Below are 27,428 nucleotides of genomic sequence, written 5' to 3'. Positions count from 1 at the left end.
GAGATTCTCGCACACTGCCTCCGAGCTTCTCCCGGTGCACCGCATCCATTAGACACATGTGTGCGCCGTGAGTATCTTCCACCGGGTGCCACGGGAGTAAAGCCTGTTGAGGGCGTTCTTTCGTTCCAGAGCCGACAAACCATGACTGGGCATAACAAGCAGCGAGAGCCAAGAAGCAACTGCCAACTACCAACAAGCAACTACACTCCGAGGTCCCGGCTCCACGAAGAAGTGGAGTAGGACAGCATCAGCAGAGGCATCGGGCCAGTTCAGTTCGATCTTCGGCCTAAACTGGTAGCACATTTCCTTCTTTCTTTATCGCTTTTTTTTCCCCCAGATATTTGTTGTATTATTTTTTTTTTTTTTGCCAGTCCAGGGCTGAGTCATCCTCAAGTCGGCAGTCGGCTGCCTGTGTTTTGCATTAGGCCAAGTTCGATGACTAAGCAGACTTGATTTCTGGTTCTCCCTTCTCGGCGGCGACCGGCATAACTTCAATGTGGCCGCATCTTGAGCTTGATTGCCGGCCTGCCAGCCAGCCGGAGCAGATGGTGTCATGTCCATGTGGTCATGGTTACCCGAAAGTCTGCGTGTGTGCGGCGTACTTGAACTTGCGCTGAGGTACAGCAAGATTCTTGGGTCAATGGATTTAAGGTTGAGTTCAACTGGAGAGCCACAGGAATTTCAAGGGATATGCTGGCTGGTTACAGAATCCCTTCCTAACTTGTAGAGATTTTATTTATTAAGAAACAATTTGTGTAAAGAAATTTTCCCACTAATCTAGTATGATTTTCATACATCGAAAGATTATATCTAACTGTTTTAGAAATTATTTTATAACCTATAGTAAATCGTATTTTATTCCCTTAAAAGAAAGCCTGTGGAGAAGTGAGTTGCAAAGGTTTTCTGTTGCACACCTGTAAGTAAACGTTTTTGGAGAAATTCCAAGTTTAAACTCATACACATTTAGTTCAGGTTTCAAGCTGAAGTGAAGCATCGTTCTATAATGTACACTTTTCAGTAACCCAACTGAACGGAACCAATTAAAGCCTGCCCAAGTCAAGTCGCAAACAGTTGCATCAGCCTGCACTTCCCCCCCTTGAAATGGCACATGTGTGAAAGATTTTAGGCAGGAGAAGCTCATAAAAACTATTTTTATTGCAGTTGCACATTAAATAAGCTCGTTAAAATCAAATGCATTAGTTAAATGTGCAAACAAAAATAGAGCGAGACAGAAGGAAATACGACATCTATATGTATATATATTAAGGCGAGGGGAACAAAGAATTTTTTGTTTGTTTGTTTATTTATATACTCTTCTTGATCAAAGCCAATGCTTGCGAAACCGTGACACATGGCGAAGGCCAGGCGATGATTAAATGCAGCTGAAGAAGAATAGTTTGTATAATGTATGGGGGAAACACAATTAAAACATGACAAGCCAATGGGAATTTTGTTGGTGTAGTCACTCAGAATTAATATTATTTACAAAAATATAAATGGTATAAGTCTGCTAATTTTAAAGAGTTTTAATACTATGCAAGACTTGCTACTTATTTCTAAAAGAAAAAAATCGTAAATAAAGCTATTCCAGTAAAAGGAAATTGAACCGTAACCGTAGGTGCTAAGCTGCCGTAATTAAATCAGAAAAAAAAAACGGACTTTGGCGCAACGGTTAATTTTATAAATAGGAAAGTGTAAGCCAAGTTATTAATTAGAATCAGCAATCAAGGCATGCATCCCAGTTTGAGAGTCACTGCTCCATGCCAACTACTGATTAGCTTAATTTCGAGTGATTTCCCCTGCGGATCGACAGATCGGCGTTGCCATATGGCCTATAATTTATGCTCGTTTGCTCAATTTGCCCGGCCACTTCCCCCAAGTTCCAGTTTTTTTCTTTTTTTTTTCAATTGCAATCGATACTTAGTTTCCATTTCATTCGCATTCAAAGTTCAGCGTCTCCCTCTGAGCACAGATACATTTACAGATACAGATACAGATACGGACACACAGATACACACAATTACCAACAGAATTCAATGAGTAGAATCAGCACAATGATCGTGCAAAATTAATTTCCCTTTAAACTACTTTTGTGTGCTGTTGTTGTTCTCTAATTCTTGTTTTTGTGTTCATTCCGTTTTTTGTTTTGTATTTCTTTTTGTATTTCCCAACTGAAGTGGAACAGTTTTGTTTCGCTTTTGCGTTTAGTGGGGCGATCGATATTTGCCGGTTTACGGCTTGACTTTTCACTTGCGATCGAAATCGATAAGGATTGATTTATTACAAATCATTTTTGTGCTCCGGTGAATGTAAGTAAAACTGGTGTGGTCAGTGCATGCAAATATGGGTGGCAAAAAGTTGTATTTGGTTAGAATGTTAGATATAAGAATGTTGTGGCAATCTTAGAAATACCTTATACTTTAGATTAGCAAGGAAAAATTTATATAAAGAGTTTATAAATTGATATGCAAGTTACAGAAAATACATTTTTGATATATCTAAACCCAACTTTATGTATTAGAATTAAATAATGAACTCTGCTTAACATTTTCTCCACTAAATTCTCTTTCCCTTATTCAATCTTACAATCTGGCAACTGCAACTTAAAGGTTTCATCCACTCCCCCACGAGTGTCATGCAAAATACTTGACTCTCATACCTTGAGAGACCCAACGAAGCATGCAAGTTTAGCTCCAGCCCCCTTCGTCCTCCGTTCACACGCACTACGCCCCGAAAAGGCGAAACTTTGCAACAATCGCGGCTTCATGTGAACAATCAAGTTACATAGATTGTATTGTATCTCAGACTTAATCTTTACCTGTTGCCAACCTGCCACTTGGTAGGCAAAAATCTCATAAGCGCGGTTACAGTGGGACATATTTAAATGTTACCATGTTCTTGTATGAGTAATTTCTATATTCTCCCACTAACGAAAATAAAACTAATTTAAGTTTGATTTTTAAGCTATTAATTTATATTAAATAAGATTTTTAAACTATACCAGTTCCCTGTGTATAGTTTGTAATTTTCCATAATATTTTTTCCATTTATTGTTCGCTGCGGTCGCGTAATCAGGGTGTAACAATTACGCGTTTTGAATTGCGGGCTACATAAGCTCACCGAAAGGCTGGGACGGGGGAGACTTATAGATACAAAGCTTCGGAGATACAAAAACATGAGAGATACAAAGATACGAATGCAGTGTTGGCTCCAAGCTGGCTTAGAGGCTCTGCCGCGCCCTCTCACGTCTTACGTGTTGGCCGTGCTTTTCTGTTCTCAGCGAATATGCGAAATAATTTTCGAATGCCGGAATCGCAAATGCACAGAGAAAAAAGTATAGCAAATATATGCAAAATAAATTGTTTATAAATTTGATAATACAATAGAAAGTATCCCTCGTATGCATATATGTTTTAATTGTAAATCAAATATATTTTCATTATCTAAATGCCATACCTTTTTTGTTACCGTGCAGGCCACTCTGCACTGACAGTATCTTAATGCCTATTCCCCTATGCATTATGGCTGGCATTTGTGTTAGATTCTTACTTAATTTCAGTTTTGTGGTTACGCTTTGCATTTGATTGCCGGGCTTCATGGTTAATTAAACGTCGGCCTGGCAGCGCCATCAGTTGGCCGTCAATTCGTAATGATTTCACATCGGTTATGTGCTGCGAGGTTTGTAATTTTATGCCAAAAACAGAATGATCCAAGCAAACCAAAAGCCAAATAATAAAGTTTGGCCGAAAATTGAATTTATTTTAGAATGTACATTTGCCCATAATAAATACTGTTCAATTTGGGTGTGCCTCTTAACGGCCACCCACAAAAGTATTGCCCAGCCCAGAGGAATTTTGAAAGAATGTGTGCCTAATGTGTGTACTTACGGGCAAATTGGTCAAATGGCATTTTCAAATGTGTTTTCCAAATTGATTAACTATTGTGTCGAATGGTCGTAAAAGGCCGACTGTGAATGGACTTATTGTTAGGCCTTTAAGTTAGCTTGTTGAACGTAAGAGAGAATGTCCTTGAAGGTTAAATTTATATAATAAATAGCGAACAAATTACAGAATTTTCCTACTAATTCAACAGATTAATGATGGAGTTTATCGTATAAGAAATAAAGTCAAAGATGTAAGATTTATGTAATGAAAATGCTTCATTTAAATTAATACTTAATAACTAAACATAATAACCATCTTGTAAGGCAACTATTTAAGCGATCAAAATCTCTGGTAATCTTTCAATTCCTTAAGAATTGTACATTCTATTACAAAGCTAATATATAAAAGTGTCACAAAAGAGCCGTCACAGAAGGCAATACCTAAAACAACTCTTACAAACAGCAACCAATTGATCACAGCCCACCAAATCCAATCGTGCAAAAAAAAAACTCCAAAGCCAAGGGAGAAAAACAATATTTCATTGGGAGACTAACCTTGGAGGCAACCCGAAATCGTTCTTTAAGACAATCCCACACTGCAGCGAGATCAAAGCGATTGGAGCCCAAAGATGACAACGAATAAGGCAATCATTCATTTAGCTGCCTGCCAAAGTCATTGCTAGACACCGTAGATACATATCTCCCAGCTCATACGGATGCTAACGAATCGAAAATGCGAAATGCAAAATTCGAAATTCAAAGACAAAGACTCGAGGCGCCAAAAAGAAAAAAACAAAATAATGGCAGGCTAGAAATTACAAAAAGCTAACGGAAGAAAAAGCTGGCAGCAAAGTGTTATAAATGAAGGAAATCAAAATAGGAAAACTGAAAAAACGCCTACATGATCACGAGGGCATTGCAACTGCGAATGCAGATGCTAACGTATCTACACAGTGGAAAAATACATAAATATAAAAGAATATGAGATGAATTTAACTGGAGAAAAGATGGTCCTTTCAGAACACTAAATTTGACTAAATTTTAAGGCAGCTGTAAGAGAAAGTTAAATAATTTTGATTAAATGAAAAGAAACTATAGAGGTGTAGAGGATTCAAAGGTACAAAAGAAACATATCACCAAGCCATCTCATTGTAGTAACTTGTAATGACAGAACGGCTTAGTGATTAGCCCAGTACCTGAGTCGCAGAAGAATATATATCCTTTAAATAAATGTATTAAATATAAGCTAAAATGTTTTTTTTTTTTTTTTTTTACTGTGTAAGCATTGATGAAAATATTTCATGAACAGTAACAGGAGTTGGGTTGGGAAATGGCAGCCCGGCAGCCAGGCATAGATCATTTTCTGAGTTATTTTTAAAAGAAAGCACGGAGCACCCAAAGGCAGAAAGGTGCAGGCAACCCCCACACACTGAGCTGAGTGTACCATTGTATCTTGCGTATGCGTTTAGAATCTATCTATCTATTGCGGAGCGCCTGCTCCGCCCAGCTCTATATATTTTAGCCCCCTTTATAGGAACATGCCTCCCTCTGTATGGGCTGGCTGTCATTTTGATTTCGCCCGACATGTGCACTGACTTTCATCTGGTTGCAGTTCGTGTGCCTTGTATCTTGTATCTGTGGCTGGTATCTTTCGCTGCCTATATGGAGTGCGTAGCTGTACACATGTAACTATAACGCTTTGTTGAAAGGCAGACTACAAGTACCGAGCTGAACTGAGCTGAACCGAACCGAGCTGGGATGAAGTGAAGTGAGGTAAGCTGCTGAGTTGTGGCGGCGACTCAACTCGGCTTGCATGTCAAATTAATTTCATTCAATTTAAATGCAATTTGACGCTGTTTCACTCGGTGCACTCACTCAGCTGCCTCTGTGATCTATAAGTATCTGTATCTGGCAGGTATGCATATGCGCCTGTATAGTACGTATAGTATCTGTATCTCGTAGCCGCTGATTCAACGTTAATGATGCAATGCGCCGTGTGAGACGGCAAACTGTGCGTTTTATTTTGATGCCTTTTGATTAACGACCCTTGGCTAACATTTTCGCGCGATTGAGTGGATGTCGGGGACTTTGTTTATTTTCTATATTTGGCCAGCTTACCTGTTGAAATGTCTTGACTGAGTGGGAGATTGGTCGAAGTGTTTTTCGTTGGGATCTGCAAATAGAAGCCAAAGAATGAAGGAATTAATTGTTGTCTTTTCATCACTGAATCATAAGTATTTTTAAAAAAGGTGAATACAATCAAAGTGTGTGACTTTTTATACTGAATATTATTTATTTTATTACTATTTATTTAAAAAAATCAATAATATTTCAATAAAAATACTACCATATCTCATCGCTTCGCATATGAAAAACAAATACATTCTTAGTTAAGTTAAAAGAAAACATAAGAACCCCATATTTTCTTACAGTGCACAGTAAATTCACAACAAATGATAAAGTCCATTAATACTTTAATGCCCATAATCCTAGCCAGCAGCGATCGATTTAGGAATTAACAATTAACCAAAACAGGCAGCAAAAGCCGCCACCAATTTGAGCCTTAAGCGACCATAAAGTCTTAGCTTCTTACAGGCTCGGGGGAGGCGGTAGGAGCACGTTAACGCCTCTCCCCATGGGGCCAATGGTCATCAGAAGTTCTCTTAGAGCTGACCCATAAAACGTTTACCGCTAAAGACACCCAATAATCATTTAGTAGCAATAAAACTGCCCAAAGACAAAAAAGCGAAAAGGCAAAGCTTGTATCTTGGCTTTAATTATCAAAAAAGAAAAAAAGGTGTAAGCCTCTGGACATTAATGTTGATGACAACAAAAAAAGAATTATAGAATATTTTGTAATGATATTTTGGGGTAAATTATCTTGAGTCCGGCTTGCTGATTTATGAAAGAAACTTACTCAAATTAGTGCTAATGATATTCAAAAAGAGTTCTAACCAGGCTAACTCAACTGTTCCACTTAGAACTGGCCACAACTTGCATTATCTTCATATTCTGTCATTGTTTGGCTAAGAAAATACGAGGAGAAATTGTATTTTTCTTGGCCGGCAAATGACCGCTGACAAAAGCCCAGAAAAATCTTCACACTCAGCTGTGAAAACTGAATGTGAAAACTGTACGGTAATTTCTTTGGGGTTAAGATGATCTAACGCTAAGATTTGAAAGCCAGACGACTGAGAAAAACACCTGGAGCCACAAAACAATTTCAATTTGGGCCCCTGAAACATTAAACACCTATTTTCCTCAACCTTGTGAAACCTCTGGGTTAACAATTTAGTCTTAATTGCTCTTAATACATCGAAATGCATTCACCGAATTGGCCACACGCTTTAATTAGCTATGTTTGCTCTACTTTTTCCCTCCACAAATCATCAGCTAGCCAAAAAATTAAAAACTTTCATCATTTATACGATGATATAACAACAAAAGCACCGACAAAATCGTACAATTTATATCCATTTACAGCTACGAGCAGAAAACACACAGATATATTATGTCTGCGCACGAAATTTGCAAAACAATCAATTGTCAGCGGGAATGGATCATTAAACTCTCCAAACACATTCGCAAATTTATGCTTGACTTTTTAACAGTTTTGTATAGGACAAAATTATGCTAATTTGTTGACTTTAATTTCAGCGTTTGTGTGACTTTGAGATTAGCATATTTTATTTTACTCTGAATATTTTATCTCTGCAGTTTGTTTCGCCAACGTTTCAATGTCAATACAGATTTTTACCGGCCTTAAATAGTGACAAATATGTTTGGTGTGTCAAAATATTTAAATGCAATTGTTGGCTATTTTTAAAATGATGACGCTTCGACCCTGAAAATGAGAAAGTTCTATGGAAAATATAGGCGACATCGGACTTTTGATTTCAAATATACCTATATTTAGGCAGGAATGCTTTTCGTGTTTGGCACATTTGTGTCACATTATCGGTTCACATTTATTAATAACAAGCATACGCCCCCTCGGCCCTGAACTGAAAGCTTTGCAAAATTTAAAAGAAAAACAGACGGGGGAGAATCTATTTCATTCATTGGCCAAAAAGTAAATATAAAATGGCTCGTATTTTTGCAGCTGGCCTCGACATCGAATTTTCGGGTCTCCGTTCCCCCGCCTTCAGTACGTTTCTGTGTAAACAATTTAGCACTTATGGCTTTCCTTTCTGCGTTTAATTAATAAATTTCATACATATATGTTTGCCCCTTTGGCTGGATTGTTTACAATTCAGAAACGCTGAGGCGCAGTTCTTAATACGTAGCAAAATTCATGCCGCCTATAAGCCATTTCACACTTCCACAAAACGAACACACATCCAGGCAAAGATCTCGTTGTTTGGTTCGCTTGTAAATATATCTTTTTTCCCCCATATGTGAAAGGCAAAATGCTAAAATGGCAACGAAAGATATGTATTTTTATTTTCATACATTCCATACTCATTTGTTGCTTTTTTTGTGCTAATAATTAGGTGATTTCAGGCCCGCCTATCAAGATGCTTTCAATGTGAGAGTGAAAATTGTGAAAAAAAGAAAAACAATTTATATTTATAACATTTTGTTTTAGAGAAGAATAATTCTATTGGCTTTTCATAATTTTTAACTATACTTCTTTTTGGAAGTTTGGGTTGATAAGTAATCTTGTTTCATTAAACTTCATATTTAAAAGAACAAATTAATATTTAATTATCGTTTACTAAATTTATAGGGAAACATTTTCCTTTTTATTTTGTTCTTATTTTTCTCTTGGCAATGGTTTAAGTTCAATAGTAGTTTTCTTTTAGGGTTTTGCTAACTTTTTGCACCCCATTTGAACATTCGAATTTATGGTCTAATTTCGTCTAATGTTCCTGCTTTTTTGGCCTGGCTTAAAGGCTAACCACTTGCCATCCAACCACTTGGCCATATAATTTACAGTTTGTCTATAATTTATGTACATGCATAATGAATTAGGGCCAGGTCTGTCGGGGATGGAGATTCTATAGCCTAATCCAAACTGATACTAAGCACAATTAACATTTTTATATAATTTCGCAAGGGAGTTCGCCTGAAACGGGTTATGCTAAAGCAAACTCTATACATTATTTTGATTGCGTAATAAAACACCAAATTCTGTAGACAATTTGGCTACCCAAAGCGGCCAAAAGCTTATGTAAACTTGTCGCTGTAAAAAGCATTAGCAATTTGGCAACGCTCAGAAGCTTCTCGATGGGTATGAATCAGAGATCGGAGATCGCATGGTTCATTTATTCAGCTAAACAATCAATGAATGCGGATTGTTTTCGTTGGCAGTAAAACAGCTGCAGTGTATTATGAACAAAAGTATTTGCGGTATTTTGTCATCTTCTCAGCATCTGAATGGTTTATTTAATTTTAGAAACAAAACACAATTTGCAGGAAAGATTCGCCCAGCGATGACATAAGCGAGCTATTTAAATTGTGATTTTTTTCGATTAAAAAGAAATCACGATGTGGCAACACAGCAGACACACCGCTTTTATTTTATTTCGCCTCGTTAGTTTGTGGCTTTTTGTGTCCCTGGCACTAATAGAAGAAGACAAAAGTTTGCATGTTTCGTTATTGATGTATTTTCTGCATTATATTGCAAAATGCAAAACAATAGAGTACCGTGAAATCCAACGATCTCGCACACAAGCGAATAATTGGAGGCGAGCAACAATTGCAAGTTGCACTTGCAACATTCGCACGCACGCACAGCCTATTTTTTTTTTTTTGCTTTATTCGACGCTAATTTTCTCTTAATTACACTTTTTTGCTCAGCTGTTAATTTCCTGTATTTAATTCATCGGAATTGGTAATCTCAGTTTTCGGGAGAAGTTCGATTTAATGTTGGGGATGTCCGTGGGTTTCCTGAAGCAAGACATTAACTGCAACATTTTATTGTTTAAAATGTTATGTTGTGTCTTGTTAATTTTAAAATAATAAGCTGGAATCAAAATTAGTTTCCCAATTGATTTGATGAGTAACCACGTCGGATGTTGAGGAAGGTCAGAGATAGAAGCCTTTAAAGAAACAAGACAGCTCCTTTTTGGCTAAATTTCTAGTGAAATGGGTTTATCTGGGCTTAAGTTATTTGACTTTCTGCTAGATTTAATTAAAAATTAAATATTACTCTCATATCACCCACACGAAACCCATGTGTCCAAGAAACCACCTAAAGCCATATTGTACTGCCTTGATCGACTTCGTTGTGGCCCTATCAACTAATGGCCAGAAAGCTCCTTTGAGTGTCACCATAATAAGCCAAGTTTACTGCTCTCCTCTCCTCCGCAGACGGTTCAACAGTCGCGATAAGCCAGATGCTGCAACATTGTAGCTACTATTGGCCGATGCGGTTGCCGGTATTATGGTTATTGTCGTTTCTTAGCCACAGTCATTACGGCTGGTTGTTTATTTTCTGTCATCATCGGTTTTTCGGTTGTTTTGACTGTTATGCTACGACCATCATCATCGCCATCTCCATCTTCAGGGGAGATACTCCACTACATGTATTATGCTGACGAGTGCATTGAACCCTTGCCGAAAGTGATTGTTTGGAGCGGAGATGATGGTCATGAGGAGAAAGAGCAGAGACGACGACGACGACGATGCCGAGGCTGAGGCTCGGGCTGAATGATTTCCATTGTTCACTTGGGCTCATCCTGGTCACAGCTTGTTTTGGATACATGTCTGCGCATTATTTATACCAATTTATGACACGACAATGATGTTTGAGCGTTTGATTAGCAAAAAATAATGAAAAAATTCACAGAAATGTGCACAAGCAGTACAAATGCTTTAGCAAATTGATGGGCCATCTATTATCTATAGTAGGGTTTTAAATAAATATTATTAATAGCCTTTAGCATTATCAAATCGTGATAAGATCTCATTGTCGCCTACAGAATTAGCATTGAGGTTGCCTTGTTATTTAGGCATTCATAATGCAAATTGTTTTCTGTTTAGGTAACCAGTTTTTGTCAAATAGGAATTTGCTGTTTTATTTAAATTTAAAATATGAGACCACCCATAAACTTGATCTCTAATATTTCAATTAGTTGAAATATTAGAATTCAAAATTAAACTTTTGAAAGTACACATTTCAACTTTTCATTGCGTGCAAAGCTAAATTCATAGAATCAAGCCAGGTCAAATACAAAAAGTCCAAAACATTTCCCCCTTCATTTTAACCTTTTTTTTTGGGCTCACAAAAAAAGAGAGACGGAAAAAATCCATTAGTGGCCCGAACCAACGAGCCGAGCAAAACCCAGAACACTAACCGGAAGTTTACAAAAGTTGACAGTTGATCGTTCGTACAACAACAGCAGCAATTCTCCTTTTTTATGGTTCAGTCAAATCAGTCAGGCATATAGAACATTGACATATCGGGTGAGATCGCAGCATGCCACAGGCAGCGACAAAAAAAAATGGGTTGGAAAATGGAGGAGGCCGAGGGAGGGGCCAGAAGGGAAAGGCATATCGATATGCAAAAACCACAAATTAAGAAAGCCCTCTCTTCCCACCCCTTTCCCCAAATGAAAGCGGAACTTGGCTGGTTGGCCGGTAACCTAAGACAACATCAAGAGAGAGAGGGAAAAAAAATCAGCAAGAGCCCCCAAGACGTAGACAAAAGCGCATAAGTTTCCGTTGACCGTTAATTAAAGCCACAAAAGACAGTAGCATGGCCTGGTACAGGCACACACACACACTGGTACACAGGGAAAAATTCTTCTACCTATTTCTGAACGGAATGTTAGAACAATGACTGTTCTCAAGCAGAAGTTGTGGTAAAGCAATCTATTATTATAACGAAATTACTTCGATCAGTTTATTTTAAACTCAACCTTGTTTTCTTTCCAGTGTACATATGGGCCACATAAATTTGTTAGCGCCTTGACACAGCTGCGTTAGAAAATGCAACGTCAGTTCGACGCAAAACCAAATGCGATATAAAGCCAAAATGGAACGGCACGCGCTCCAATTCGCCCCAAAAAATAAAAGGAAACCGGGAACACTAGTTTGGCATAAACATATACATATAGAGGTTTCAGGAGATTACTGGGATTAATGGGGGAGCTACGAGGGAGGGTGCAATGCACGGCAACGCCTACCAAGGTTGCAGCAATTCTGCGTCGGCGGCGCCTCTAACTGTTTGATTAAAGATCTAGCGGCATTCACTCTCCGACTAGAAAGTGCATTTAAGCTGCCAATGAAACGAATTTGGAATACCCTACAACGGAATTACTTACTATAAAAAAAATTTAGTTAAAGAAATAATAATGATTTTTAACTTTATAAAGTAAAAGCTTATATGTAACTAATAAACTTTAGTTTTTATAAAGGCCTTTGGGTATTTTGTTATCAAAGGCTATTTTTTGTTATGAATACATGAAACCCTAAACCCTAGACCAACTAAATTGATTTTTGTTTTAAATATTATTTTCAAGTGACAAAAACCACCACTAGCCATAGTTGATATTACAAATATAGGGTATGCAAAACTGATGCTTGAGGAGAACGTTTTGCGGCAGCTGTGCACAATTTATGTTAAATATCGTACAGCCGGCAACAAATCTGCAACAGCAGCAGCAACAAGAACAACAACAACAACTGAAAAGAGAGTTGAACATTGAGCGTTGATGGTTGAATGTTGTACGTTGAACGTTGCCTTTGCCGCAAGAGATGTCAGCTGCTGGGGCTGCTGCTTCTACTGCCTTCCAGACCCGGGCCAAGGCAAAATCCAAGCAAAAGCCACATGGCGTTGGCAACATAACACGCATATGGAGGAGAAATTGTGCCAATTTGTTTGTGCTTTTGTTGCGGCGCCGTTGCAAAGGCAAAAGGCAAGCCGCAAAGCGACAACCACCGACAAGCGACAAGAAGTGTCTATATGGCGGCATTATTGATGATGACAGAAATGTGTCGTTGTTGGAAAATGCATTTTCTATGCGCAGCTGTGCCCGAAATGCATCCGATGCCGTTCGCTTCACAGCCATGAACCTCGGCTCAGACCTCAAGTTCACGGGCCAAGAGACCAACCGCCAAGCATCAGCCGCCAGCACATTGGGAAAAAAGGAAATAATGAAATCGGTCAGCGATGTGCTTTACCGGGTTTACCAATATAATACATTTTTCAAGCTATATAGATTTATCAGAATTTGATAAGGAGTAAAGACTTCGTGTATACTTTCTAAACTATTCAAAAGGATATGATATATTAATTTCAAGATAGACCTTTTTTCATATTTTCTCTCTCTGCAAAATCAACCGGTTGTTGATTAAGCTAAATTCGCCTTGGGGATCGCGTCAACTCTTCTCTCTCACCTTCTTTCCGATGGGCAATATTTATGCCATGCATTAATTTTCATGTCTAAAAGGGTTTAAGGCGTAGAGCCGGAATGACCTTGTGCGTAAATTTTAATCAGCACATCCTTAAAAAAAAAAAAATAACCTGGAGACTGGACTGGTTTGGTCTGTTCCGTGATCCGTGACTCGTGACTCATCCGCCCAGGCAGCTCAAATTATAGCCAAGTTAAGATCTTCGCATGCGGAAGATGCTCCAAAGGGAGGACGGACCAGACCAGCAGACCCAGCATCACTTTGATGGACGGACATAATTGGGTTACAGGGGAACGGAATCCCTGCAACTATGCAGCATATGATATCATCTCTCGAGAAATTCTTTAGAAAACCAGAGAGCAGCAGAAAGAGCGACTTCAAGCTAAAGTAAAACGCCCACAGTCGCCCGTCAACCGCAAAAGAAACCCCGTCATTGTCATCTTCATCATCGTCATTAGCAGCAGCAGCGGCAGAAGCAGCATCAGATACGGATACAGATACAGCAATGTGATATAAAAATTAGCAAATTGTTATTTTTATAATTTAATTGAAACGCCAACGAGCCAAAAAGTGCCAGAAAGCCAAACAAAAGGCAAGAGCAGCACACGAGTCGTAGCCGAAAAATTATGCAAATTTCAGGGCACAGCCAAAAGCACAAACAAAGAGAAGACATCTGAAAATTAACATGATAATCTTTACTTCTTCAGTTCTCATATTTGTAGTGTTTTCTGTATCTGTATCGGAAACGTACGCTTCGGCTCCCAGCCCCGATATATAGAATGGTGCACGTTTGGCTCAGACTTTCGTATGCGCATTCATGCGAATATTCAGCGCAAATCATTCATGCGATTTCGGCGTTTCCATTGCCATATTCATTCGCTTGCTCTAGATTTTTACTGAATTTGATAAAGAAATTTATTGAAAAGAGAGCGAGATCCATTTAAAAACCATTTCAAACAGCTTAACCTCATAAATTGTTAGCTTCTTGCTAAAATATAAAATTATTCGTAAATCAATGATGGTAGTAGTTAGTAAGCCAATGTTTAAGCCAATCTCAGAGCTCTAAAGCTCCACAAATTTATGTTCTTTGTGCTGGAACCCTTTCTCATAATTGTTGCCATCTCCCAAGACATAATGTGTGAAAACAAAAGAAATAAATTCAGCAAAAAAACCAGAAACCCACTCTGACTTTTATGCAATTTAACCATCTGCCAACACCATCCAAGATAAATGTTTCTTAAACCACTAAAGCCGCACAAAAAAACAATGAAATCTGCATCCGAGAGTGAGAAAACAGAGGAAACCCTGCGTCTTGTCAACTTGCATATAAATTTCGTTTGGCCATAACCAAAAAGAGGAACTCAACAAAGCTGAATGTATGTATATAAAGTGGGTAATAAGCGCCATTGCGGTTTTAAACGACCCAAATTCGCAGGGCCTAAATTTAAGTGGAAGAAACCCAATGTCAAAACAGTTTAATGCCACAAAAAAAAAAGTAGGTGGTTAAGTGGAGAGAACTTTGGTAGCTATCGGATGGTTCCTCCGAGAAAGTGCAACCCACCAATGTTTTTTCCATTTCCCGAAACTCCAATTTATCAATTTCATCTACGGGAAAACGCATTTGACTTATATAATCCCCTAAACCCGGCGAACTCGCGGGCACTTGATGCTTCGCCAGCGAGTGGGACTCATCCACAACCACAAAATTATTATTATTATTTTTATTACAACTAAGCCAACGACGAGTGCCAGAGCCAAGAAATATGCGTGGGAATTGAGTTGAGAAAACTTCATGTTTACAAATATATGTACAAGCCAGGCAAAGGCACTGGCAATAGCAATAACGAAAAAGATGAAAACGAAAAACGTAAACACAAGGCAAAGTCTGGGGGCATCAAATGAAGTTGAACAATTTTGCTACTGTTTGTCCCGAAGTGTAAGGTAAAGTGCCACCTGAAGTGGCCCGAGATCCGAGACCCGAAGAGGCCCAGCCACCAAAGAGTAGCAGAGTCATCAGCGCGTTTTGTGGTCGTCATCATCGCCAATGGGCCACAGACCTCCTCCCTGCCAAACCCCACACAAATATTCCTGGAGCTGTTCTGCCTGCTCAGCCACATAATCTCATCTCTATTCCTTTGGCCCCCGGAGACTTGACCGTGAAATATTATATTTCATGGGCATGCATATTTTATATTTTAATTAGGACTTGCCCGGTCTAAGCATGAAAACACTTTTATTACAACGAAAATTAACCTGGCGAGCGCGAAAAGCGGTAAGATTATAAAAAGGTTGCAAAAAGGTTACTGGAGATTAAATGAAAATTTGCAATGAAAAGCCAAAAAAGTAATGAAGGCGCTGAGAGGTGTAGGAATTTCAGAGAAATATGTATTGTTTTAATATCTAACATAAAAACTTTGTAAAATTATATTTTTTCTTTTAAATAAATTTAGTTTCCTTGGGTAATAAATCTAATTTTAATCAATTCAATGATCACTTCAAATGAATATTAAATAAACCTTTATTTTTTTCAAATTTAACATATTTTAGAAATTTTTAAAAATACAATTTCCTCTCTCTGGGTGGCTAATGAACTCATTTGACCAATTCCGCTTTCAGTTTTTTCTTTCACGGCTTCCTGTACATGTTTTTGGGCCTGGCTCAAGAGATTAGAATAGCCTCTTCCGTTCCTTGTTTCACCCAACTAACACAAGGGAAAGGGCTCAAAAAAAATAAAACCATAAACGTCTACAAATTCTGAGAAAAAGTCTATGTTTTTGTTTTCAGTCTCGTTTGCTTTGGAAATTGGTTTCTGTCGGTGATCCAACAAAAAGCGCTTCAGGCTTTTTGGGCTGAGAAATGCGAGACAAAAAGAGCTACTGCTAAACATTGAAAATAAAATGAAACCCACAAAAAAACAAGAAAAGAATCATCCGCTTTTTTTAATAATACAACTGAAATGAGTTGTGTTAAAGAATCAAAAAATTATTCTCTGTGATGAGCGCCTATTCAAACGCTAAAAATGTTCCTCAAATTATGATTGTTCGCCTCTCCAACCTGTCCCATGTCCATCAAAGTTTTCTTCACATTTGACTTGGAGAGTTGACTTTCGAAACACGTGTGTCTCCAAAGACACAAAAAATTATTATTATGCATATCATAATATTCATCGCATCGTAATCTAAAAGTAAACCTGTGAATATGTCATTCTTTTATGAACAATTTGTAGACATTTAAATGCTCAGATCGTAAATCTATAGAAAGTCCATGTTAAAGGGATTGGATTGGGGTTAAGTCAAGGGGGAGCCCACGAAATTATCGACCTGCTGAGCGTTTTACGATTTGACAAAGACAAGTATGTATCTCGGGAACGGACATAAAAGAGATGTTTTCCGAAAAGAAGCGATAAACCGAATTTAAAGTCAGATGATGGTTTAAGAAAATGAAATGAGTATCCAAAATAGAAAAAAGGTTATAATTATAAAAAAAGGATCTATAGGTTTTACGTATTAATTATTATTCTCATTTAAACTGACTACTCTGTTATTATTTTTATAATATACATAGAACAAAGTATATCTTAGTCACAGTTTTTAACTTTATACCCAGAAATTCCTTCCTTTAAAGTGGGAGTTTTTCCTCTATGCAAATTCCAATGCCCAACGGGAAAATAAAAACTAAAAAGAGCCATTATAAATTAAGTTGTCCCAAAATGTCGTCTTTAGCGCCAAATGAAAAATACAAAAACAGAATAAAAATGCGCATTTCCCAATTTTCAGCTTCGTTTTCACTGCGTTTCCACACGAAAAAGCCGAAGAAACGGGAAGAATTCCTGTCTGGCTAAGACAGGGAGCTCTCTACAAATATCTTGGATATGCATGAGTATATATATATATATATATATATATATATATAGCATACATATACGCCTATATATTTATATAGAACCTATTTTCATCTAATTTCTTTCATTTCTATCCACATGCCTTGCTCTATTTTTGTGAGGCGCATTTTTAGCGCTGTTTTCGTCGCCGTCTTCCTCTTTCTATAACTCAATTTTCATTGCATTTTCATACTCCTTTCCCTTTCCCTCCCTTATGTCTTTGTCTTTTATCTATTTGGCTTCTTTTCGGTTTTCGGTTTTGGTTTTTATGCTTTTTTATTTGGCCTGCTCCATTTTTGTGTACTTTGTTTTCGTTTGCGCTTGTCTGGCAAACATTAAAAAAGAAACAAAAAAAAAAAATCGAAATAAAAGCTTTTTCCCCATTTTATAATTTTGGGGCAGTGTAAACGTATATAGTTTGGCATTCTTTTCTTTCCATTTCACTAATTTAAATGGTACGCTCTATAAAATATTCCTTTCATTCGCCATAAATTGTCGAGAATGCAGAGATGCCGTGCACTTTGAACTGGCGCTAGGCCATTAAAAAGAAAAACTTTATATTTGGCTTACAACTGGAGCGCATAAAAGTCTGACATCTGATTTATAGCCAATCCGGGTTATCTATGATTTTCATTTATTTTTATTAAGAGCAAAAAATGCACTGAAATTTTGAGTTGCTACAAAAAAAACGTATTTCTTATATTTTAAATGTATTCACCCATAAATCAGCTACTGTTTAAGCCCACAATCAGTTTATAATCGTTATATCCCGCTATCAATTGAAAGGCTTACATTATAATCGTGTAAGCTGCTCACCACTTTCTTTATCCATAAATTATCCGAAAGCAATGACCAATTAATAATGTATAATTCAACGCAGCACAGTTAACTTTAAGGGTGTGGCAAGAGATACGTGAAATTCCAGTCAGTTCAGTGAGTAACATTTGCTTACATACAAGTGTTTAAAGTTTAAACAAATTGGCAATCGGCTTAAAATGCACGTTTTAGTTCCGCCGAAAGAAGAGCCAGATATTGACTTACCATAAAAAGCAGTTCAGCCTTGCCGCCTCGATTTTTTATGGCCACATTCAAGCCTGAAAGATAGATAAGAAAATCAAGAAATTTATTAGATAAAAGAGTTCAAAGTCATAACTGAAGTTAAAGAAACAAAAGAAGAATTTAAAGAATTAATCTTTTGGATTTTTATTTAGTAATACAGATTATAAACCAAATATACTTCTTTCCAGTGATAGACTAAGGCGAATTTACTTGAAATGTAAAGCCTAAAAAAGTTACTTTGTGGAGAAAAATATTAAATATATTATTAGTAGCCCCATTAATGTCCGACTCGAACAATATTTTTGCAATAAATAATATTCAGATTTCATATATTTTTATAAATATTTTCAAAATTAATTACAGACTGCATAATTTGCTTAGCCAAAAATGCGTAGCATCACCCTCGGCAGCTATGCAGGCGATTTTTAAATTTTTACACAGCCAAGAACTGAAAATTCCTTAGGATCAGCCGGGCAGGGCGAAGCAGCATAAAAATAGTCACTAAATTCGCTATTTCTGTTGCTGGTTTTTGTTCATTTGACAGCTCGGCAAACGACAAACAAATTACAGAAAATTATGCAGGCAGCAGGGTCGCCAGAGTCGGGGAGATAAGTATCTATGGGGGAATTAATAATGATTGAAAGCCTTGCTGTTGGATGGGTTCGTTCTCAAACAATTAAAATTGATGAGGAGGAGAATGGAAGGAACTATTCATCAAATTGCCACGGGCTAAAGCCAAGCAAAAACCAAAATTCTCGACAAATCTGCAAAGAAATATTTGTTTCTTCGCGGTTTCGGTTTCTGTCGCTTTATTGGGGCCGTTCTCCCATTCCCATCGCCAACCCCATCCCCATCCCCAACCCCATACCCACACCGATCCACCTCGGTCCAAGTCTTCCCAGGCCGTTTCAATTAAGATGAACAAAACTTGGTCGTCGTCATTTCGGTGTGCTAAAATAAACATTTTTATTGCCCGCATGGCGCCAAAGCGAAGATGTATCTTGTATCTTGTATCTGGAAGCGCAGCGCCAATGTGAAAAGCAGAATTAAACGAATTCGCGGACGAAAGATTCGTGTGGCCGTGCAATTTATTTCAATTGCCGGTTGCTAATAAATATGCAATTAAAACGCACAGAAACATTTCTAACGCACGCAAAGTGATTGAGGAAATTTCAGACCGCACAGCGATCTATCTACTCCCAGATCCATCTTATATACAGATATTGTATTCATTTGAAGATCAAACGCTGGGTGAGTGATGTCAGCTCAAAGGGTTGGGATCATTTACCTAATTGATCATAAAAAGTCAACGAGCCGTGCCGAAAATATGCAATTCTAGAAGATGACAAAAAACACCAGACACTTGTAGAATCTCCATTAAAATAGGAAAAACTATTTATCGTCTTAATAATTAATCTTTCAGAATTATGCAATACGCTTGACAGAACACTTTCCCCCTCTTTGAAGCACTTTTAAAATTAATTGACAGAATGAAAAACCAACTTTCTATAACCAAATAACCCAGTTAAGACCCAATTCAATGGCACGTATCTGGAGATGGGGGGAACCTGGGCAATATGGTCAGGCGTCTAGAGAGACTTTCTTCGTTTCGTTCATCAAAAATCCATAAAGCCAGCGAGACATTTTCACCAGAAGAATGGCCATAGAATGAACCGATTGTGTCCGTTGATGTCTGTCTTTATTCATATCCCCACCAACCCCCTAAATGTCTGTATGAAAAGTTAATCAAAGAACCGAATGCCCAGGTAGGCATACAAATTAGAAAACGCTTTACAAAAATGCAAACAATTACAGAAGTCGGGGGAAAACTTCGTGACAAAATTACTAATTGTGTCTAAATAAGACGAAAGCAAATAGAGACAAGCCCGACTGATGACGAGTTGAAAGTTGTTCCTGGCGTTGCTTTGTTATTATTTTTATTTCTGTTGTGAAGAATAACAAAAATAAAACTACAGAAATAGCAGACCCAGAAGAACACAGCCGAGCCATTAAGTCAAAACAAATGTATGACATTGCAAGCTCATCGAGACGAAAGCTGCATGGAACAAAGAAGCACAGAATGTCAAGTGCATTTGGCTTTGGCTATTGCTTTTGCCATTGGCTTGATGGACAAATGGTTTCTCTTGTCTGGCATAGCTTTCCATACTATAATTTACAGCTTTACAATTGCATTTTACCATTATATAGTTGGCTTTCAAAGTCGCATTTGTCGATAACATGGTTCTTGGCCTTTCATTATTTACGAGCTCACGGAACTAATAAAGGAACGTCTATACCTGCCATATACTGGCGGTTTATGGTGAACAAAGAGGAAGAACTACGAACTACTAACTCTAATTTATATTTTACAACCGAACAAGTTTGCAAAATAAATAAAAATTCCTTATAACAGCAGTAAAATAGAAAGATCTACCTTAAGCCATTCCCTATTTACGGGGGCCCCCAGAAACTTATTTTCTAATCTTGCACTGCAGATAAAGTAATTTCGCCATGATTACAAACTAACAAATGACAAAGCAATGCATTGTGTTTGTATCGACGACAAAAGGCCGTCATTATAGTGTGCCCTAAGCCGGTTAAGACCCCACAACCAGTTAGCAGCCGAGGTGGTGCACTAACTAATCACACCTGACTGAGAGATTGAGTAAGTAAACTATGTCAGGTTCGACAAAGACTACGGACTGATAAGCTCTAGAGGTCTCCCCAACTTTCAGTTGGGCCGCCAGTCTATAAATAACTCATGATTGTTGATTTTTATGGATGGGCGCAAGCGGAAATTGACCATTTGGTTAACTTGGCTCAAAGACCTTTGACAGTGTTGGTCAATGCAAAGCAGCTGCCAACTGGGGAGTGGTCGTTCCCCTCCCGCCACGACAACGATGATGATGATGATCAATGGCTGGTCATTCAATTTTGTAAGCAAAGCGTAAACTGATTGTGATCGAAGGCTGCAAGCTTCAGTGTAAGGCCTCACCAGATTGCAGACTGCTGCAGTCACTGAACTTGCAACAACGCCAGCAGGATGAAGAGCGGTAGATGGCCAGGGGCGGAGCAGGGAAGGAGGTGAGCGCACAGGCAAGGGAGACGTCAAAAGGCCAACAAACGCGCACACATACCAAGAGGCGGCACACATGGCCAACATTGTCTGGGGGCCAACTAATAACAAACAACCGGCTTTTGCAGCCAGGCGCGAACAGAGAAAGAAAAGAGTGTGCAACATGGTATTCCTGGGACTTGGAACTCTACCAAGCTTAATAGTTAAAATAATCATATTTTCTCCAGGGAGTTTTGTATATTCTGCATGAAATATTTTAAAAATCAGCTTCGGAAAAATCAATTATCCAAAGAATATATCCTTTTGCCATCTTAATTTACTTAAACTTGCTAGTTTAGCTATACTTTTTCAAGTGCTTGGACTAATGGAATTCCGACTGTATCGGGAGAGAAAGAGTTAATGGGGGGAGGTGTGAGTGAAAGAAAAGTTTGTTTACTTTGGTGGCAGCGATTTTCGTCTGCCACAAAACTCGTTGCTGGGCATGCGCATAAGTCACTCCCAGTTGATGGTTGCTGTGGCCTTAGCTGTTGCTGCTGCTGTTGATGTTGCTGCTGCTGCTGCTGCTGCTGCAAATTGCGCGAATTCCTTGGCAGCCAAGACAGAGCACATCTGTCGTCACATTGGGGCAATTGTCGCTTCGCAACACTGCCTACCCTGGCGAGGTGAAGGCCGCTCCGAAAACCCGATCCAAACTCCACTCTCTGGAGCTGCTCGAAGCCAAGTCTCCAAATAATTGTAAGGCCCGCATCCCGGCGTGCGGATTTGAGCCAAGAGCCAGCCGCACTCTCGGCCATAACGAATTCGCCATAATGTGCATTTTATTAGATACCACTCCTCCACTACCACACCACCCCCTCCCCCTTCTCTTGGCCAAACTCCACTTAACTCTGAGTGCATTTTCCGCTTGAACACGATTTCATTTAAATTTTCCTCAAGCATTTTTTCCTTGCCCTTTGGGGGCCTTACTTTTGCCTGAAGGAAGGAAATGCAAAGAGCATGGCTCGAGGTGTTGGATCTTGGCAAATGGCTTAAGGTTGTCAGCCGGCCGTAAAATACGTGCGTTTTTCCAGTTTCGGTAAGAGAGCTGGTCTTACGTAGTGGCGAAGGAAATCACTTTATAGCTCCTCCAAATGATTATGACTCCCTTAGGAGGACTGCAGTAGGATTACAAAATGTATGCAGTAATAACTACGGTAATATTAATCAAGTTAAATGCTTAATAGAATATATTTAAGTGATTTTATAATGGCTTTAATGATTTTAAATTATTTTAAAGAAAAAAGGAAATCATCTTGGGATGGCTCCGCTGCCTGAGAAAACTCTTAAGTTTTAAGTTAAGAAACAAATTCAAAACAAATTCAATTGTTACATTTTATAGGGGTCTTTCAATTAGCTGTAGATCTTCCGTAGGATGCTCGCTAGAGAGCTAAAAAAACTTCCTATCTAATCGGATACATTTTAGTTTGTTAGTCGCAACTGCAACATCCACATTCACAAGGCAGACAGACAATTCCGCTGCCATTTATTTTATTTATTCGAGTTGCCTGGCTTTTCGTGTGGCAACCAAAGCCAAAAGTAACCGCAGCGGTGAGCAAACTGGCTCCAAAGAAATAAAAGTGAAATCTTTTCCCAGAGAGAGAAATTGTTGCATTTAAGCAAAATAAAGTCTCTATTAAGTAGGAAAGTGTTTATTTGCACTGAATACGATACGAGGAGTAGGCAAACAATTGCTCTAAGGTACTCGGTACACTCAAGTATATACAATATCAATTCGGTAATCGGAACCCAACAGATCGGTCACTGTTCGTCGAAACTGTGAAGTAACCTGAACCCATTTATCAAAAATTAAAAAACAAAAATAAAACAAAAAGCGTACGACAGGCCTAAAAAATTATGCGTTAATTAACATGGCAGCTGGATAGCGGATAAAGGCCCGAAATACCGAATGCGAAGGTCTCTCGTGGGGTATCTGGTTTTAAGGTTCCCCCTAAATCGACTTTGACATGTGACCCCCAGCCCCACGCCCCAAGTGACCTTCGCAGCACAACAACAACAAAAAATAATAATGAATATAAAAGACAGCGGACATTAATTTAAGCCCCAATTCAATGCTTTAATTGCGCTGCAAGAGGAACGAACAAATTGATCGATCTCATTTTTGGTCACTTTTATTATTGCAATTCTTAACTAATCGCTTCAGGCAGTTCCCCTTCCTGGAAATTTGACGTAACAATCGAAAAATGTCGGTCAACCACTGGCATATAAATTAAATGAGAACAAAGAAATATTTTCGCCAAATTCCTACACAGAGATAGCGCACGAATTCAATTATTGGCGATAGCTTATCAAGCGAGCACAGCAAAGAATTCCTTCCAAATTTGTAGTATCCATTTAAAATACAGAAATTTAAATAAGTGTTTAAAAATCAGCTATGATTCTTAAACAAACAGTGCAAAAATCATCACTGCAAATCGCAGGTTTCAATACCCAGCATTCGCTCGCTTGATTTCCAATTGTTGCACCTTTGTGTTCCACTCCAAAACAATATTGACTTTGTTAACAAAAGCCTAAAACGAAAAACAAATAAGAAACTTAATTGCTACAAAAATGTAAACAGAGAAATGTTTTTATTTCACCTGAGAGGAGAGCTTGGGGCGTTGTGCCGCTAAACAAATAGACAACTTGACGTTCTTTTGATAATTGCTGATAAACGTTGACGCTGCATTATAGGTACTATATATGGACCCAGTCTATATGTCTAGCCGGACTCCTCTGTTGACTCTAATCAAGCGCCCTCTCGTATTCCGTAAACACACATATAAAATCCGATTGAGGCGCAGTTCGAGGTGCAATCAGAGCTCTATATTTGCATAAATGGGTGACTGGACCGGCCCGTGTAAAAAATTAAATATATATACACAGCTGATAAGACTGCCTGAAGGTTGCGAGGTGTTAATAATTGCAGTATTTAAATGAGATCGCAGAAACAAAGGTAGGAGGCATAAAGACAGAACAAAGATAACCCAGACAGGGCCTGGCAAAGGGTAGTCTAAATATTTACCTACTACATCCAAAGGAGAAAATGTATCTACCTTTGTGGAGGCAGTGCACATCTTGATATCTGCTCACATTTCATCCCGTTTATCCACTCACTTTAACCTGCTTTTATGCCTGGCGTAATACATTAAAAATTCACGAGTTTTCCGTCATTTATTTCTCGACGGAAACGACTTATATACCAGAGCCCAACTTGACGCGCTAAGGCCGCAAAAAGAACTGAGCCATTTTTCCGGGACGGAAGCATTTGGGCCAACTGATAAGGCCCCGCAAACCGACAGAGGCTCGTCCTGAAGTTGGGCAAACAGGAACATCGAAAGCCATTGCCATGCATACTTGGGGGACATTTGACAAGCACCTAAAACTTGGCAATATCTGTAGATACATATATAGAAGTATATGTGTATATGAATTATATAGGTCACAAGCTGTCGTCCCTGCTGCAGGGATTGGGAGTGGGTATATAACTTCATTGCACTCGTTTTTTGCTTCGGGAGCGACGCCCCGAACGGGGAACAGCTGTTGGTTCCCATCCCCTAACTGCTCTGTTAACAGCCTAACAGGGGTGGGCTTGGGATAGGTTTATCGGGTGGTTAAGGGTGGTTAAGTTTACATCGAAATGTAAATATTCCCCCATAGGAATTTGAATTCTGTACTGAAGGGCTATGATAATATTTTGAATAAATTTAAATATTCACTAACAATCGTGGAGGTGGTTATATTTTCGAATATATCTCAAACGTATGATAAATATACACTCAAAGAAGAATAAGGAGAACTTGGAGCGGTATGGAATGTGTATCTTATATTAATGAAATATTTAAAACTTAATAGGTTAATCACTGGTTGAGGGTGGCTTACATTATTTGGGGTAATACAGTAACTTTATAAATTAAATAGCTGTACTAGAACTGTTTCTTTTATTCTGTGCATTTTTAAGCTCTGTTAACTTGCTACTGTTATTCCACACATTTGGATACAGAACCCAACCAACTCTCAACTTTTGTGCGTTATACACACAACAAATGCCTGTGGCAATTAATTTTGCCAGTGCTCTTGGAGCTAGGTCAACAGTTTGTATTCTATATACATGGCACTTATATACAAATTTCACACTCACACACACATATAAATATGTATATATAGGAATGTATCCTTTGAGTGGGTTGCTGGTGAAATAAAAGCTATCAGGCAACCATATTTGACAACTGTCTGAGGGGAGTTGTGAAGCCCCACAACTGCAATAAGCCAAATGTTTATGTATTTAAAATTTTCAATTAGTGGCATACACATCCTTGGGGACATTAATGAGTTCAGTTTAATTCTTTAAATTATTTCCTGTGGCAAGGGGGAATCTTTTCAAGATCATAACTATTAATTCAAACCGACGCTAATAAGATGATCGCCGCTCTGATTACGAACCAACAAGTCCAACTCATTAAAAATCGAACAAATCTCTTCTCTCAAGGCGAGCCATTAAATCAAGCTTCGAAACTAATCGCGCTTTAATGATAAGCAGCCGGCAGAATCCCAAAGACCGAAGTTAACAATCAGGTTGCATTTTAATTATACAGTATAGTCACGAATACGAACTAATAAATAGGCATTGGGCGCCGTCAATTTACTAGATCTTGATAGGAGCTCAAATTGTCTACGCCCTGGCTCAAAATTCAAAAGGGACCAAAAAAAAGAAACAGTTCTAGGGAACATCCCTTTTTTTAGGCCAAGCAAACAGCATGGGACACAAGAAAAAAAAAGTATAAACTTTATACCTTTCTGTTAAAACAGTTTGACTATGAATTATTTAGTTAATAAATTATTATACATTTAATTTTGTAACCTTGTTGGTTTACTTGAAAGTATTGAACCGTAAGAAAAACTGTCTCTTTAATACTCATGGTACTCTATTTATAATTTAAGTACCACAATTATTTTTCTACGTGTATTGCAACTGAACGTCTGAAAAGAAATCACCCCCCGAGGCATTTCCGTTCGTGTTCATTGAGGAAAGCGGGAGCGGGAAAGCGGGACGGACAAAAGAAATCCCAGCGAGGGCGAACTAATCCACAGGCAAGTGCATTTTCCATTTTCCAGATCTGCGTGCGTGTGAAAAACTGAAAATGGTTGGAATAACAGGTAAGTTAATAAGCGAGCTCTGCCACCGCTACGCGCCGCACACCGAGCATTTTCACTAAATACCCAGGCATTGTTGTGCCGGTGACGGTGACGTCGGCAAAAGACAGTCATGAAAAGCATGGAACATCAGTGGAAAATAAAACAATTCGTTTCGCAGCAACAACCCGACCATCCAAGTGGGTTCTACTCTGCCGTACTTCACACACACAGCCGCTTCCCGGAGTGGACAATAAACATTTTGTACAATAATTGCACAAGTGTCACTTGTGCTTGGCGGTGGAACAGGTAAGAGACAAGCCCAAACTGGGCCCAGAAAACTATGGTGGTGGTAATACGGTGTTGGCAGTGGCAAGTGCTTGTGGGCGGTTATGAAAGACTGGAGAGTAAACCAGAAATTGTTACGAAATCGGATACAAGGTGCCCCAAAGAAGGGAAGATTCAAACCATTAAGTCAATCCCAGATTGAGTTGAAAATTAATTAATTTTAATTTCCTAAATCCTATATTAGATTACGAGAAAGATCAGTGATTGGCAAGAAATAGACTTATAGGTTATTTAAAACTTAACACCTAGGGTCAAACTCGGGAATTTCATGGAAACTGCCAGAGGATTTCACTGAATTCCAAGTACTCTGACTCTCAGTATTCATAAAAGTTCAGTCATAATAGGGGGCAAACTTACAAAATATAATGAAAATGCAGCGTTTCCTTCTATGTAATTCTGATTACCTCAACGGCCAGAAGAAAATGGTTCAGGAGGAAAAAAAATCTTGCAAACACTTTCAGTTGAAATGTAAAAAATACAGCAGCTGAGAAACAAAAAAAAAAAACAGACAAAAACAACTCCACGACAAATGGCCATAAAAAATGAAAATTGCAACTTTGGAAATTATGCGGCAAACGAGTTTTGAGCAGCAGCGGCGCCAATTTTCCACGGGGAGTTTTCCGTGGAGCGGAATGGTGGGCGATGGGGTGCGA

General features: G+C 38.5%; 1 protein-coding gene across 7 annotated transcripts in view; it reads right to left on the bottom strand.

Moving 5' to 3' along the window:
- smash (smallish) overlaps positions 1–27,428 on the bottom strand; it is a 64,348-nt gene that overhangs the window by 33,499 nt on the left and 3,421 nt on the right. For all 7 annotated transcript variants that reach the window (XM_070286596.1, XM_017175619.3, XM_070286595.1 and 4 more), the window contains 2 exons: positions 18,165–18,217; positions 6,002–6,056 (listed from right to left, as the gene is read on the bottom strand). The gene's annotated coding sequence lies outside the window, so the exon portion shown is untranslated. The remainder of the gene's footprint in view (positions 1–6,001; positions 6,057–18,164; positions 18,218–27,428) is intronic.

Source organism: Drosophila kikkawai, chromosome 3R (assembly GCF_030179895.1).
Source record: "Drosophila kikkawai strain 14028-0561.14 chromosome 3R, DkikHiC1v2, whole genome shotgun sequence".
NCBI lineage: Eukaryota > Metazoa > Arthropoda > Insecta > Diptera > Drosophilidae > Drosophila > Drosophila kikkawai.
Note: the sequence above shows the minus strand (reverse complement) of the source record. Positions and strands in the feature narration are given on the sequence as shown.